General features: G+C 54.1%; 1 protein-coding gene across 2 annotated transcripts in view; it reads left to right on the top strand.

Annotated features, from left to right (window-relative positions):
- The first annotated feature begins 594 nt into the window (after window positions 1-594).
- The window catches only part of CHST3 (carbohydrate sulfotransferase 3), a 49,399-nt gene continuing 34,950 nt past the window's right edge, over window positions 595-15,043 (top strand). The window contains exon 1 of one of the 2 annotated variants that reach the window (XM_009236058.4): window positions 595-1,044. The gene's annotated coding sequence lies outside the window, so the exon portion shown is untranslated. Of the gene's footprint in view, window positions 1,045-1,127; window positions 1,831-15,043 lie in introns of those variants that run through there. The other variant, XM_009236059.4, reaches the window with a different exon arrangement.

Here is a 15,043-nt window from a genome sequence, read left to right as displayed (position 1 = left end):
CAGCTGCCTGGCAGCTGCCTGGCATGCCGAAGATAATGCCAGGCAGCCCTGGCGGGCCGGGAAGACCCTCTGTCCCTCCCGTTTCCCGGTTCTTGAATTAGGGGAGCCTTGGACTGGCTGGCAGCGCAGGAAAGTGCGGAAGGGCGGGTGTGGGACCTGCTGCCGCCCAGGGAGACGGTGCTGTGTTCTTTGGAACCAGGGAAACCGTCCTCCAGCCCGCTTGCCCCAGGGGGGAGCGGGAAGATCCTCTCCGGGCAGAGATGATGGGGAACCCGTGCAGCCAGAGGGTCTCCCTGGCAAAGGTCGGGGGAGGGGGCGGCGGTAACGGCCCGGGGGCTCCGGCACGGAGAAGCCAACGGGGTTGTCCAAGCAGCCTCCACCCACCAGCCTCGCCAGGAGAGCGTGGATACCCGAGCGGCCCCAACCGAGTCCCCGGGGACTGGAGGGCCGAGGGGCAGCGCCCGGAACAAAGGCCCGCAGACGGGTCCTGGAGAGAGCGGCTCCCTGGGGGCGGCTCCCCTCTCTCACCTTCTCTCCCCTTCTCTCCCCTCTCTCTCCTTCTCTCCCCTCCTCTCCCGCCAGCTCCTCCTCCTCCTCTCCTTCCTCCCCCAGAGGCCCGGCCGGCTCGCGGCCCGAGCAGCGCCAACTTCGCCAACGGTTCCCAAGTTGCCGGGAGCGCAGGGGTGGGAGCTGGGTGGGGTGAGGAAGAGGAGGAGGAGGAGGAGAAGGGCTCCCGGACGCCTTGGACGCGGTTCAGGAATCCGCCGCCGCTAGCCGGCTCGGGCCTGAGCGGGGAGGGCGCCAGGCAGGACCCCTCGCAGGCTTGCTGCGCAGGACGGCGCCCGCCTGGCGCCGCTTCCCTTCCAGCGTGCCGACCGGCCCGCCCCGGAGAAGACGCACAGCCCGGGCCGCGCGGGCGCCGGGGCCGCGGAACCGCTTCTGCCGGGATCTTCCAGGAGGAAAGCGAAGTTGCGAGCGGATGCTGCCCGCGCCGGACCCCAGCCGCGGAGGGTCGGGGCCGCCGGTGGAGCCTCGGCGGCCGGGGTAAGTGGGGCGCCGACGTCCCGGAACCGCCGCCCGGCCCGGGGGAGGCCGCCCAGCCGGGAGCCCCCCGCCTTCCGCGTCCAGGCGCGCGCGCCAAACTTTGGAGGGAGAAGGGGGCGAAGCGGAGGGTGGGAGGTGGAGTTCCCAGCCCGGGGAAAAGCCCAGGCGGGCACCCACAACCCGCTGCAACCGGATCACACCTGCCAGGTACACACAGCTCATCGCCACTCATACGCCGCACACCGCGCAGGCTGATCTGCGCACACCCACACCGGCCAGGCACATGCCACACACCGAAATGCACATTCCTGGGAGCGCGGGGGATTTGGCCTCTACAGCAGGCACGTCCTCACACCCCTCCGTCACATCCACGGCCTTTGTCTGCTGCCCCCGCAGCCCCCAAGGAGAGGGAGCCCCCAAAGCGCAGCGGGCAGGAGAGAGGCTGCCTGGGTTTTGAAAACTCGTGGCCAGAAACCCGAGACCAAGGGGAGCAGACGTTGCAGTCGGTTCTCGTAGTTCTGCAGGAGCGAATTTGGTGTGGAAACTCGGTGTCTGGGTGATGTGTCTGGGTGTGCGAAGCCCTTCCGGAGGCGAGGCCCGGAGAGAGGAGGGAGTGATTCATAAACTCAGAGCCGGCGTGCCAGGGTCTGTGAGCAGAGTGGAAGAGGCTGGCAGGCTGTTGCTGCGCTAGACAGAAGGGTAGTGGCCGTGACAGAGTCTTCCAGGGAAGCAGGGACCCTTCCCCCCAGCGGATGTGCTTCCTCCAGGGACTTCCAAGGGAACCGGGTGAGCAGATTCCAGTCCTGGGTGTGGACGGGGTAAGGGGAGGTGGGGGGATTTAAGCCTAAAAGGTTAGGGAGAAACCAAGGCAGGCCTGAAGCCTTAATTATTTTCCTTGCACCTGAAGTTGTGTTTGGTTTCTGATGCGTGGTGTTGCTGGGCCCCAGAATGTACAGGGGATTGTCCTGGGCCTAGCATATTGCCTGGCACAGTGGGCACTCAGTCAGTACTTGCTTGATGAATAATGACACCGGTAATTATCATTCATTATGGACTCACTGTGAGGCAAGGCCAGTGGGCCTCTACTGGGTTGAAATTGGTTTTCCAGCAGAGAAGAGGGCCTGAGTAGCTCCTAGGAGCCCTGCCTGATCTGTTTGGGCCAGTGGCCCAGGCACTGTGTGTTCCACTGTGTCCCGTGGGCTGGCCTTGGGAGACTTGAGTTCATCATTGGCCTCTGCCCCCCTAAGAGGGCAGCAGGAAAAGCTTCATTTCTGTATCTGGCTAAGATGGGGTTGATGTGGGTTTTGGTAGATGGCAGGCTGTTTGGCAGATTCTGTGGGGTCTCAATTGAAGAATAACTTTAGATCTGCAGCAGAGAGAGGAGTTGGTTCCATCAACCCTCCCATCTCCTGGCTGCAGGGGAAGAGGGTTGGGTAAGTGGAGAAAGAGATGGGCCGTGCTGCTGGGCATGTGCTGGGGGCAGGAGGAACATGGGAACATGTAGAATTTGGGGGCAGCCGTTTTTCTTCCTGGCTCCTGATGGCCTGGCTGGAGATGGGTCTCATGAAGGGTCTAGGAGCTGTGTTCTGCAGCAGTGGCTTGGCTCTGTGGTGGCAGCAGGTAGAGCGGTGGTCACAGTCCCTGTACTGAGTATTGCTGTGGGTTCTCCTGTGCCAGCTTGCATGAGTTTCCCAGAGGAGCAGAAACATTCGTGTTCCTGGAACTGGATTGCCAGTAGTCTTGGGATTGAGAGTGCACAAAGATGTGGGGGTGGCCTGGGCATGTCATCCAAAAGAAATGTGTCATTCCCCACCCCTGCCCCCTTCTGAAGAGCTCTAACTAGGTTCAGTGTGCATTTCAAACTTCTAAATGCTGAAATTAGCAAGGCATGTGGGCGGCACCAAGGACTGGCCTCAGATGAAAGAGGAGGTGATCTGGGCTTGGGCACCCCCAATTTCAGGTGGAACCCTGCAGCCAGTTCCTTCCCTGTATCACCTTTCCACCTTCATTATGCCCTCTGTGAATTGAGAGTTCTGTATACATTTTCTAATTAAGTCATTATATCCCTATGAGGTTAGCATTTCATCTCCGTTTTGCAGATTAGGGAACTGAGGACCAGAAAAGTTAAGTAACTTTTTCAGTGTCACACAGGTAGTGAGAGACAAAGCCAGTGTTTGTGTATTTGGTTTTTTTTTAACTTTATGTTAGGTTCAGAGGTACATATACAGGTTTGTTACACAGGTAAATTGCACGTCATGGGGCTTTGGTGTACAGATTATTTCATCACCCAGGTAGTAAGCATAGTACCCAGTAGGTAGTTGTTGGGTTTGTTTTGAGACAGGGTCTCTATTGCTCAGGCAGGAGTGCAGTGGCATGATCACTGCCACTCACCATGGCCTCGACCTCCTGGACTCAGGTGATCCTCCTGCCCCAGCCTCCCAAGTAGCTGGCACCACCATGCCTGACTAATTTTTTTGTATTGTTTGTAGAGACAGGGTTTCACCATGTTGCCCAGGCTGGTCTCAAACTCTGGAGCTCTAGCGATCTGCCTGCCTCCGCCTCCCAAAGTGCTGGGATTACAGGTCTGACACACCACACAGGCCCGAGATAGGTGGTTTTTGATCCTCACCCTCCCCACTGTCCTACACCTTCAAGTAGGCCCTGGTGTCTGTTGTTCCCTTCTTTGTGTTCAGATGTACTCAGTGTTTAGCTCCCACTTCTAAGTAAGAACATGCGGCATTTGATTTTCTGTTCCTGTGTTAGTTTGCTTAGGATAATAGCCTCTAACTCCATCCATGTTGCTGCAAAGGACATGATCTCATTGTCTTTTATGGCTGCATAGTATTTCATGGTGTATATGTACCATATTTCTTTATGTGGTCTACCATTCATGGGCATTTAGGTTGATTTCATGTTTTTGCTACTGTGACTAGTGCTATGATAAACATACGTGTGCATGTATCTTTATGGTAGAACAATTTATATTATTTTGGGTATATACCCAATAATGGGATTGCTTGGTAGAATGGTAATCCTACTTTGAGTTCTTTGAGAAGTCTCCAAACTGCTTTCCACAATGGCTGAACTAATTTACATTCCCACCAGCAGTGTATAAGCACTCCGTTTTTTGTTTTTTGGTTTTTTTTGGTGGGGGGGAATGGAGTCTTGCTCTGTCAGCAGGCTGGAGTACAGTGGCATGATCTTGGCTCACTGCAACTTCTACCTCCCAAGTTCAAGCGATTCCCCTGCCTCAGCCTCCTGATAGGCGTGCACCACCATGCACAGCTAATTTTTTTTTTTTGTATTTTAGTAGAGACGAGGTTTCACCATGTTGACCAGAATGGTCTCGATCTCCTGACCTTGTGATCTGCTCACCTCAGCCCCGCAAAATGCTGGGATTACAGGCATGAGCCACCTCGCTCGGCTAGCACTCCCTTTTCTCCGCAACCTGGCCAGCATCTGTTAATGTTTGACTTTTTAATAATAGCTATTCTGACTGGTATGAGATGGTATCTCATTGTGGTTTTGATTTGCATTTTTCTAATGATTAGTGATGTTGACCATTTTTCCATATGCTTGTTGGACACATGTATGTCTTCTTTTGAAAAGTATCTGTTTGTGTCCTTTGCCCACTTTTTAATGGGGTTGTTTTTTGCTTGTTAACTTGTTCAAGTTCCTTATAGATTCTGGATATTAGACTTTTGTTGGATGTATAGTTTGCAAGTATTTTCTCCTGTTCTGTAGGTTGTCTGTTTACTCTGTTGATAGTTTCTTTTGCTGTGCAGAGGCTCTTTAGTTTAATTAGGTCCCATTTGTCAATTTTTGTTTTTGCTGCAATTGCAAAGCCAGTATTTGAACCTGGATTGTCTAACTCCAGAACCCACCCTGTCTCCACCATGCCAGGCTGTCTGCAAGGTCCTTATTGGTTCTCCATGGCAACAGGGAAACAGCCCTGATGCTTCTTACTAACGTGGTCCCAGGGCCTCTGCTTGCATTCTTCTTTTTCCACACACTCTGCCGAGCCTGGATGATACCTTAGGCTGTGGGAATCAAAGGCTGGGTGGTACCAGGCTGCTGGAGCCTTCTGTGTGGCTCTGGAGTCGGAAAACTGTGGAGATTTGGCGGGGGCACACAGGGAGATGTTGCAGTAATTCCAGTGAGACATGACTCACTGCTTATCTGAGAAGTTGGGACAAAGCTGCCACTTGTGACCATACCGTGAGTAGGGAAGAAATTGCCAGGTAGACCAAACATCTTCAAATGGGTTACTGTATTTTTTTCCCCTTTTTGGTCCTCTCCAGGGTAATCTATTACCTGGGGAAATCAGCCTTCACCTGACACCTCCTATTGTCATTTACCTGGTGAACATAAGGGGCCATGTCACAGCTGTCCTTCCCACCCCCACCACGTGCTCTGGAGAGCTGGACTCCTCAGCAGCACCTGGTCCACAGGAGAGAAGGACGGGGCAGAGCTGGGGCAGCCAGAGGAGGTGATAACCACACGCTCATCTGGTCCCCAGCTCTTGCTTTTACACCCACACCCCACAGGGAGACAGCAATTATCTATTGGCCCCACTTTACAGATGAGGACATGAGGCTCAGAGAGGTGCAGTGGATGCCCAAGGTCATGAAGCCAGGGGGCTGCAAAGGCCTGGGACAGCCACGTTTTCAGTCGGGGTGGTGTTTTCTATCCCCACCACCAAGGGCTGAGAGTGGTTATCCCTGCTGGGGCAGGGTCCTCACTGCTCCACCCTCCCTCATCTCTGCCCTGAGAGCCCCCAGTACAGGTGTCCATAGAACGGGAAAGGCTGGCACCTTTCAAAGGACGCAAGGAGCATTGGATGAGCACTGCCCAGGTGGTCCCTGCCCACCTTCCACAGGAAGCCCACCTGGGTGAGTTCTTAGAGCCTTCCTAGTGCTGAGCTGCAAAGAAACTGGAGCCCTCTCCCCCTCCACTGCAGAGGGGACACGCTGACCAGGACAGAAGTTGGGGGACTGGGTGTGGGGAGAAGCCACCCCACTTCAGGGGCCGGGGCTGTCCATCTTTGTACCCCTGGTTCCATCCCAGTGCCTGAGGCATGGGAGGTTCTTGGAAATGTAGTCAGATGCTGGGTGAAGCCCCAGGAGGGGCTGTGAATGCTTTGCTGGGAACTCCTAGAGTGGCAGCACAGAGAGGGTCTTTGCTGCGAAGGAACACTCAGAGAGTCTCTGGCTTTCGTGAGGTCATGCCTCAGGAGAGGAGACACTTCTCCTTTTCATTCGTTAAACAGAAATAATATTTGTCACCTTTTCTTCTCTAAGGCCTAAAGAGATGACAGAATGCTGCTGGTCCTACCCTGAGCGCGTGGACTCCACAGCGGGGTGTGGGGTGGCCCCTGGCAGGCCTGGACGGTTTGTTCTGTGCTTGCCAGTGGACACGCTTCAGCCCTCTGTCTCTATTGCCCCAAATCTGGCCTGTGGCTACTGGGCCACCACCAGCTTGGAGGGCAGGGTGGGCCCCGGGAGCCCCTGACCACCAGTGACTTCTTGTCTCCAGCCGCCCTCTTTCCTCTTGATCCCCCCTCACCCCCCGCCACCTCCTCACAAAGATGGCTGTGTGCTGAGGGACTGTGGCTTCCCTGGGCCCTGGGAAATTTATCACTGAGGTTTTAGAGGACTCTATGAAAAGGATTTGGAGAAAAAGTGTGGAAAATAAACAAGCCAGTTCCCAGCTCAGCCTCTCCTGAATGCCGCAAGTAAACAACCACCTCGGAGGCCAGCCCGGGATGTTCTTATTTGGCCTCTGTGGTTACACCTGCCCCTCCCCGCCCAGTCCCTCCTCCTTAACTTTAAGAGCCTCAAAAGTCAGGGAACACACCCTCCGCTGGCCAGTCCTTGTGCTGCAGGGACGCTGGTGGCTGGGCACAGGAGGAACATGTATATGGGAGAGAAGACGGCCGGGGGTCCCAGCTCAGCCCTGCTCCCTCTGAGTCAGTCCCAAGCCTGGACCCTCCCCAGCAGGCAGACGGTGGCCTCTTGGTTGGTTGGTGAGTTTAACTTTGATGGTGCAGAATGATGAGACTTTTCTCCATTTTGTGGCATCTGAGAAGCTTTGCTTCTTAAACATTGCTTTAGGGTGGATAGACCAAAGCTAATTTTCCCGTTATGTCTCTCCAAGGCGGGGCCTACCTGTGAGCAAACCCTCATAGATTCATTTACTTTGTAGGCTACCTGGACAAAAATGTCAGGTTTCTTTGCTTTGGGCTGGAGTCCTATCAGCTCAGGGGTGGTGGTGTAAGGTCACACCAATGATTTCCAGAAACTCAAGCACTATTCAAGTGACTAAGTCTTTGGGATAGGAAGCACATTTTCCATCTCTTAATAACTTCAATTTACTTAGTGACCAACTTTAAAACCAAGCACCCGGTGAGAAGGGGGAGAGCCAGGGCTTGGCAGCGGAGGGTCCTCACCTTGCATCCAGGGAGTGGCTGAGGGCCCTTCTCGTTCTCTGTGGCTGTGCTGAGCTGAGTCTGCAAGCCCTGAAGCCTCTGGGATTTGGGGAGTGAGGCACTGCCGGAAGGTTCTGGTTCCTGCTTTGTTCTGCTGCTGCCAGGCTTCTGGAGAGGGTGGTTGTGGGGTGAGTCCTGCATTCCACACATCCACATGTTCCTATTCTACATATTGGGCTTCTGAAGAAAGTTCTGGTTCATAAGACGGCTTCACAGCTTAGCCGTCTGCAGACCAGTCTGCAGGTTGATCAGCTTTCTGTCATGTGCGTGCTGTTCCTGTTCACACATGCCGCGCTGATGCCCGCCTGTGCCTGTGCCAGCCCCAGCCCACACAGCTACCTGAGATTGAGCCCTGGGCGTCTCCCCCACTCTTTCCCGCTTCCCCCTCCTCTCCTCCCTTCCTCTCCAGCTGCCTCGCCATCTGCAGGATTCTGGAAAGTGCTAACATGTCTGAGCCAAACAGTGCTATCTGAGGAAATATTTTGAAAACACACTGGGCCACCCCCTTCCCCGCACTGACTACGCTGATTTTCAGCAAGGAATTTCACAACTCCAGCCACAGGGCAGGGCTGCAGGTGCCTGGCTTTCCTCTGGAGACTTCCAGGGGCTTGTCAGGGACACGGAGAGAAGCTGAGGGCCTGTCCTGCAGGGTTGAGGACAGACGTGTCTGAAGAGGCCCGGAGAATAGAAATCTAGAACCTGCCAGTCACGAAGCAGTGTCACCCACCAGAGGATGAAGAACTAACTGTGACCTCGCAGGTCACCCACTTTCTTTCTTTTTACCAAGACATGCTATTTCTCTTTCACTTTTCTTCCTTCTTTTGCATCTGGTGTAGGTGCCTGGGGGTAGCATGCACAGGAAACAATAATAGTAAGAGCAGCTGGTGTGCCTAGTACTGCCCTGAGCACCTATAAGGTGTCCTCACCGAGTTCTCACCAGAAGCTCCAGAGGTGGCTCCGGTTATTCCCACCATTTTACAGATGGGAAAACAGAGGCAGACAGGCTGGATAAGTTGCTGACATGCCACAGCTGGTGAGGGGCAAAGCTGGGCCCGAGCCCCACAGCTGACTCCAGAGTCTGTGCTCTCAATACCACCTGTGTGTGCGTCTGTCCCGTTGTGGCTGCACCGAGAGGAGAAACGGCACACAGGCATTTATTTTCAAACCGTGGCCAGTGCATGTCATCGCGTTCTGACTGGGAAGCTCTGGCAATGCGGGCGTTGCATGGCCTATTGTGGGCACTACCAGTGAGCCTCGGCCTTCTCCAGGTCTGACTCCAGTACCTGCCAGCTGCCCTGGGCAGGGCATTTTGGATCCTGCATCAGTCTTTTGCCCGCTCTGCTGATGCTGCTCCCCTGTGCCCTGACCTGCTCACAGGAAGGGTGCAGATGGCAGCGAGTGTGGTCTCAGTTAGCAAGGGGGAGCTGGCAGATCAGGGACTTCTGCCTCCCTAGTGGCCATTCCAGCAAGACAGGAACCCCACCCTGAGTGACGTCTGGCCCTGTGAGCTTTCAGCAAATATTTCTTCCCCAGCCTCACCTGGACTCGGTGTCCCACATTCCGAATTGTCCTAATTTCCCAGACACACACACCCTGCTCTCTGTAGCCTTCCCAGCTGCCAAGGACATTCCCTCCTTCCCCTTTTTCCCCTCGGCTTGGATGCCACCTTCTCCTGGAAGCCTGGGTGGTGGCCCTCCCCATGGCTGCCCACGGGTCCCCCTCACCGCACTTTGCCCGTGGTATTATGATTGCTGGTTCAGTGATCTGTGGTCTGCACCAGGCAACGGGATCTGCAAGGGCAGGACAGCTGTCTGCCTTGTCCATCCTTGTAGCCCCCGACTTAGCAGTGAGTGCTGCTACCTGATTATGGAAGGAATGAGTGACTGATGTGGCACAGGGCCCTCAGGGGGCTGCTGGCTAGGATGGTGGGGCAGGCCCAGTCCAGGATGCTTCTGTGAGGGAGTGCTTCGTGTCTGGAGAGGGTGGCAGGAGTCGTGGTGAGCGGGAGGGGTGGCTAACGTGGGCCAAGGAAGGGACAGGAAGAGTGGGACCCCGGCACATGGCCTTTTGAGGTCATTACCCTGTGGGTATTTGGCTGGGACACTGAGGATGAGCCTGAAACCCTTCCAGAAGCCCCTCTAGTCCCACCACTTGTCTGCCTGCCTGCCCTGGATGCCCGTTTTTGGGCTGGTGGCTGGCTGCACTCTGGGCCCACTGCTCAACCCCACCAGCAAGTGGACAGCCGTTCAACAGCCCCGGGGTCCAGTTCCCATCCCCAAGTAACAAGGCCTGCCATGGCTGAGTCGTTTCCCTGAGCAGAGAGAAGGAAGCCCTGCTGGCCGGCTGCCTCCCCAGGGGTGGGTAGAAGTGTTCTGTGGCCCCAGCTACAGCCCTCAAGCTGTCTGTCCTTGCAAAAGTAGTGGGGCACAGAGTGCTGGGTTCTTGGGCATCACCTATCCAGGTACTGTGCGCCTATGCTCATGCTGACACTGCAAGATGGTGGGATAACAGGAGGGACTTTCAGCCTGGAAAAGAGAAGACCTGGGTGCCCCAGTAACCACCTTTGAGTCCCACTGTGATGAGCCCACAAAGGTGGACATGAGGGAATACTTGGGGAAGACTTCCTAGAGGAGGCAGGCATTCCAGTGCATGAGGGAAGCTGGGCAAAGGCATGAGGATGGGAAAGTTCAGATTGAAGACGGGGACTGGTGAGGAGTCTGGCTGGACTGAACTGAAATGTATAGGATGCACGAGGAGAGAGAGACAGGCAGGATGGAGTTGTGGTTACGCACACAGGCTCTAGAGCTGGGCTGCCTTCACGGGAACCCCAACTCCCCACTTATTGACTGTGTGGCCGTGGCCAAGTTGCTTACCTTCTCTGAGCTCAGTTTTCTCACTACTGGTACCCACCACATGGGGTTGATATGGGAATAAAATGTATTTCTATACAAGTGTTGAGAGCAGTGCCTGGCACACTGAGCATCAAGAAGGGTGAGCTGTTATTATATAGGTATATGTTTTAATGCAGCTAGAAAAGGAAATCGAAGTCAGATCATAGAGGCCCTTGAATGTCATTCTTTCCATTCACTAAGCACCTGCCATGTGCCAGATTCTTCACAGTCATTCTCACCAAGCCCCTACAACCCGGCAAGGTTGTTAGCAATGTCTCCATTTCACAGATGAGGAAACTGAGGCTCAGAAAGGTTGAGTAACCTGCCCAAGGTCACTCAGTCAGGGAGAGTCAGAGCCAGTAATAACACCCAGGTCTGCTGTCGCTTGAGTCTTCCCTCAAAGTGAAGATTGGAGAGACATGGCAGGGGCATCACAGGGATGAGCCCTGGGCTGGGGCCGCAGCCAGGAGCAGAGCAGGAATGTGGCAACTGTGGGTCCCTGGGGCAGGGTGGAGACGGGGAGAGATGCCAGGCGGGCCTGGAGGGTAGGGAGGACTGGAGGCCGCAGCATACAGCTCACCATTCATAGCCCAGGGCAAACCATTGAGTCATTTGGGGAAAACATGACATCACTGAGTCTCACTGTCTGCCGCCCACCTGCTGTCTGCCCTCTGTGGTTCTCCTGATGACCTCAGTGCCCCAAGTCCTGCAAGGGGACCCGCAGACCCCATGTAGCAGGGCCAGGTCAGCACCCCAGCTTCCTGCACTGGGTTCCCCTCCCCAGCCACTGTCTCCCACCTTCCCACCACTCCTCTCCCTGCCTGGGGCCCCTGCCCCAGCCCTACTCATACGCACTGCTGAGGCAGAAGCTTCTGGAAGTGGTGATGGGCATGAAGAGCTTCCAGAAGGGCTTCCATGCCAAGCCCTTGATTGGAATTCTGAGCGGGGAGGGGACAGCACAGAAGCCAGTGTCGAGCTTTTAGAGTTGCTTTTCCTTGAGAATGGTGCCTGCTGTTTGGGTGGGATCACTTTTAAAAAGTAGAGCCTGGTAGAGCTATGTGACCAGCACTATGCCATGACCTAGAGGAGATTCAGACTGACGAGCAGGCCCCGCCTTCCTGGAGAATACAATTGAGTGTCTGAGAGTTCTTTCTGTACTAAGCATCGTTGAGCTGAGTGCTTTATTTTCATCCATCTGATTGCACGAGGTAGTCTCATTTTACAGATGCCATCCCTGAGGCCCAGAGAGGTTAGGCAACTTGTCCAAGGCCACACAGCCAGGATTCACACCCGTAACTGTCCAAATCCAGATGTGCTCTTAGCCACTCTGCCATCCGGCCACAAATGAAGCTACCAGAGAACCATAGAAGGTGGAACATACCCAACATTTGCCAGATAAATTGTATAGTGCAGACAGGAAGTACAGGGAGTTTTCATCTCAGAGTGTAGGTCACTCCCCAGAGTGGCTTGAAGTCTGTAGATCCATTTAGGAGAACATCCAGCTTCACTGGCTGTGCAAATCCCACCCATGCGGCTGTTTGGCGTGAGAAGTTTCTTTAAATGTCTGTTGACTCTCCTCTCTGGAAGGCGCATAGGGACTCAGGGGGCGCCTGTCCTGGTGTTGGTGGCCACACCTGGAAACGGACTATGAGTCAAGCCAGGGGCCCAGTGCCAGCTTCCTTGGCCTGTCTGTGGGGGCAGATGCCAGCCTTTGCAGCTGCTGCTGCAACTCACAGCTCTCTCCCAGTGCCACCCTCAGTCAGGCCAGCTGGAGTGGAGGGGCCAGTGGCCGTGCCCTGTGCAGAATGACATCCTCTCACCTTCGCAAGGGAAGCGTGATTATCCTTGCTTTCCAGGTGAGGACACTGAGGCTTGGAGAAGTTTTCTGGCTGCCTGAGCTCCCTCGGCCTGAGCTCCCGCGGTAGAACCGAGACTCAAGTCTTCTTTCTGCAGGCAGATGGCCAGTTTCTTCCTGGAGGAGGGAGGAGCCAGCTTGCCCTCTGACACTGGGTGGCACAGCCCTGTTCGGTTCTCTGTTCAGGGCTTGCACTTCTGATTCATTCTGCAGTCACCGGCTGTTTGTGGCTTGGGAAAATGACCCTCTAGGGTAGGAGAGAAGCTCTTGGAGCACTTCTGAAGCCATAGAGGCCCTTTCCAGGCTTTGGAAAATGTTCCTTCTCCACCCAGATGCCAACACCACCCTGGTCCTGGCAGTACTTGTCCCTGGAAGGGCCTCACTGCGGTGACTCATTACCCAGCATGCAGCACATTGCCATTGCTCTCAATGGGCAGGTGCTGTGGGGACACGGGTCTGCAGGCCTGCTGTCTTCAGGGGTCCCCCATGCCTTTTAACGCATATGTCAATGTACCCCAAGCCTCAGTTCTGTGTAGTTTGTACAACTCTGGCCCCTACCCCAAGGATTTCTGGGAAGCCCCCAGGAATGCTGATAAGTTCACCGTCTGCCCTCCCCAGCCCCAGTCTCATCAGGCTTCAGGGGTGGCCATTCGTCCCCTCCAGGGGAGAGAGAACTCAAACCAGTAACTACCCCTCCTCAGGCTCAGGCCCAATCATTGCAGTAATAATTTCTGGGGAGCTGTCTTTGTTCTTGCAGAGAAGGCAGGCCTTGAAGTCAGACTGGAGGGGCCATTTTGCTTCCAGTTGCCCCCAAATTTTCCTTTCTATGATAGGATTTGTCCTTTGTCTCTGCTAAAATTCAAAGACTTGTTAAAATGACTTTTCTCAAACAAGAGGCTAACCTCAAAAGAACTTTGCGTCTACGGATAGAAAACTGGAACCTACTTTTATTTTGGTTTTAGTTTTATTAAATTGTATAAAATCAATAATACATGTCCATGGTGCAAAGTTGAAAAGGCACAAAACAGTCCATGTGCGGTCTCTTTCCCATGCCAGACTCAGACACTCAGCATTGTTAGTTTTGTGTGTGTGTAAGCTGCATTTAAATTGTCCAGCTTTAAAACAAAACCCTTCCCTGTTTCACAATTAGGTCGACCGAGGCACAACCTGAAAAATAACCTGGAAATAGCATTGGGCCCCCTGCAGTGTCCAGCTCTTCCTGAGGACTGTTATTATGATAATGATCATTGCTAAGGCTGTCTCTTCCCAAAAAGTGTTGCTGCCCACAGTCCCAGCCCCCAGACCTGAGCAGTCACCCACACAGCGTAAATGGGGCCAGCCCCCGCCTGCCTGCTCAGCTTCCAAGCCTAGCAGTCTCAGGCTCTGGGCTAACCCTGGCCTCCCAGCTGCCCCTTCAACATTGTCCCCTCTTGTCTTGCAGGGCAGTAGCCACAGCTGCGGCTGTGGGGTCAGGGCATGGCAAGGGCGATCTGACCAAACTATGCTGCCTCTTAGCCAGACTGTATATTTGGAGTCCTCTAAGCTCGATTTTTTTTTTTTTTTTTTTTTTTTTTTTTTTTTGAGACAGGGTCTCACTCTGTCACCCAGGCTGGAGTGCATTGGTACAGCCATAGCTCACTGCAGCCTTGATCTCCCAAGCTCAAGTGATCCTCCCACCTCAGCCTCCCAAGTAGGTGGGACTACAGGTGTGCTCCACCTAATTTTTAAATTTTTGTTTAGAGAGAGGGATCTTTCTATGTTGCCCAGGCTGGAACTTGATTGTTTGTTTGTTTGTTTGTTTGTTTGAAGACAGAGTCTTGCCCAGTTGCCCAGGTTTGAGTGCAGTGGCGCGATCTCGGCTCACCATAACCTCTGCCTCCCAGATTCAAGTGATTCTCCTGCCTCAGCCTCCTGAGTAGCTGGGATTACAGGTGTGCACCACCACACCCAGTTAATTTTTGTGTTTTTAGTAGAGACAGGGTTTCATCATGTTGGCCAGACTGATTTTTTTTTTTTTTTTAAAGAAGATCTCCCACCAGCTGGCTCTGAGCCACTGGCTGAGAAGGGAAGTCCATGAAGCATTCAGCAATAGTAACAGCACCACCACCTCCTCATATTGAACCTGCCTCTATGCTTCTTCCCACACCTTCCTATGCCTCTAAGCTGACTTCTGGAGAAGCCAGTCACTTGCCCGGTCACACTGTACAAAGTGGCTCAGGGCTGGACTCGCTGGCTTATGCCTGTAATCCCAATACTTTGGGAGGCCAAGGCGGGCGGATCACTTGAGGTCAGGAGTTTGAGACCAGCCTGACCAACAGGGTGATACCCCATCTCTAATTAGCTGGACGTGGTGGCAGGCGCCTATAATCCAGCTAATCGGGAGGCTAAGGCAGGAGAATCTCTTGAACCTGGGCGACGGAGGTTGCGGTGAACTGAGATCACGCCATCGCACTCCAGCCTAAGCGATAGACCTAGACTCCGTCTTGAAAAAAAAAAAAAGTGGCTCAGCTGGGCTTGGATCTCCAACATGCTGGGCCCCAATCACCAGGTTCCTAACCCCGTGCTGCCAGGCTTCCCTGGAGGATATCATGAACTCAACAATCCGCTCCCTTCCTCTGCAGGGCAACCTCTCATTCCCCAGAGCTCATTTAATAACAAGAGTAGTAATCATAGTTAACCTTCTTTACCCTTTACTATGCGCAAGGCATTGTTCTAGAAGCACACACATCGATCATTTAGTCTTCACAGCGCTCCCATGTGGTAGGC

The sequence above is a fragment of the Pongo abelii genome, chromosome 8 (genome assembly GCF_028885655.2).
Source record: "Pongo abelii isolate AG06213 chromosome 8, NHGRI_mPonAbe1-v2.0_pri, whole genome shotgun sequence".
NCBI lineage: Eukaryota > Metazoa > Chordata > Mammalia > Primates > Hominidae > Pongo > Pongo abelii.
This window is presented reverse-complemented; position numbering and strand designations above follow the sequence as displayed.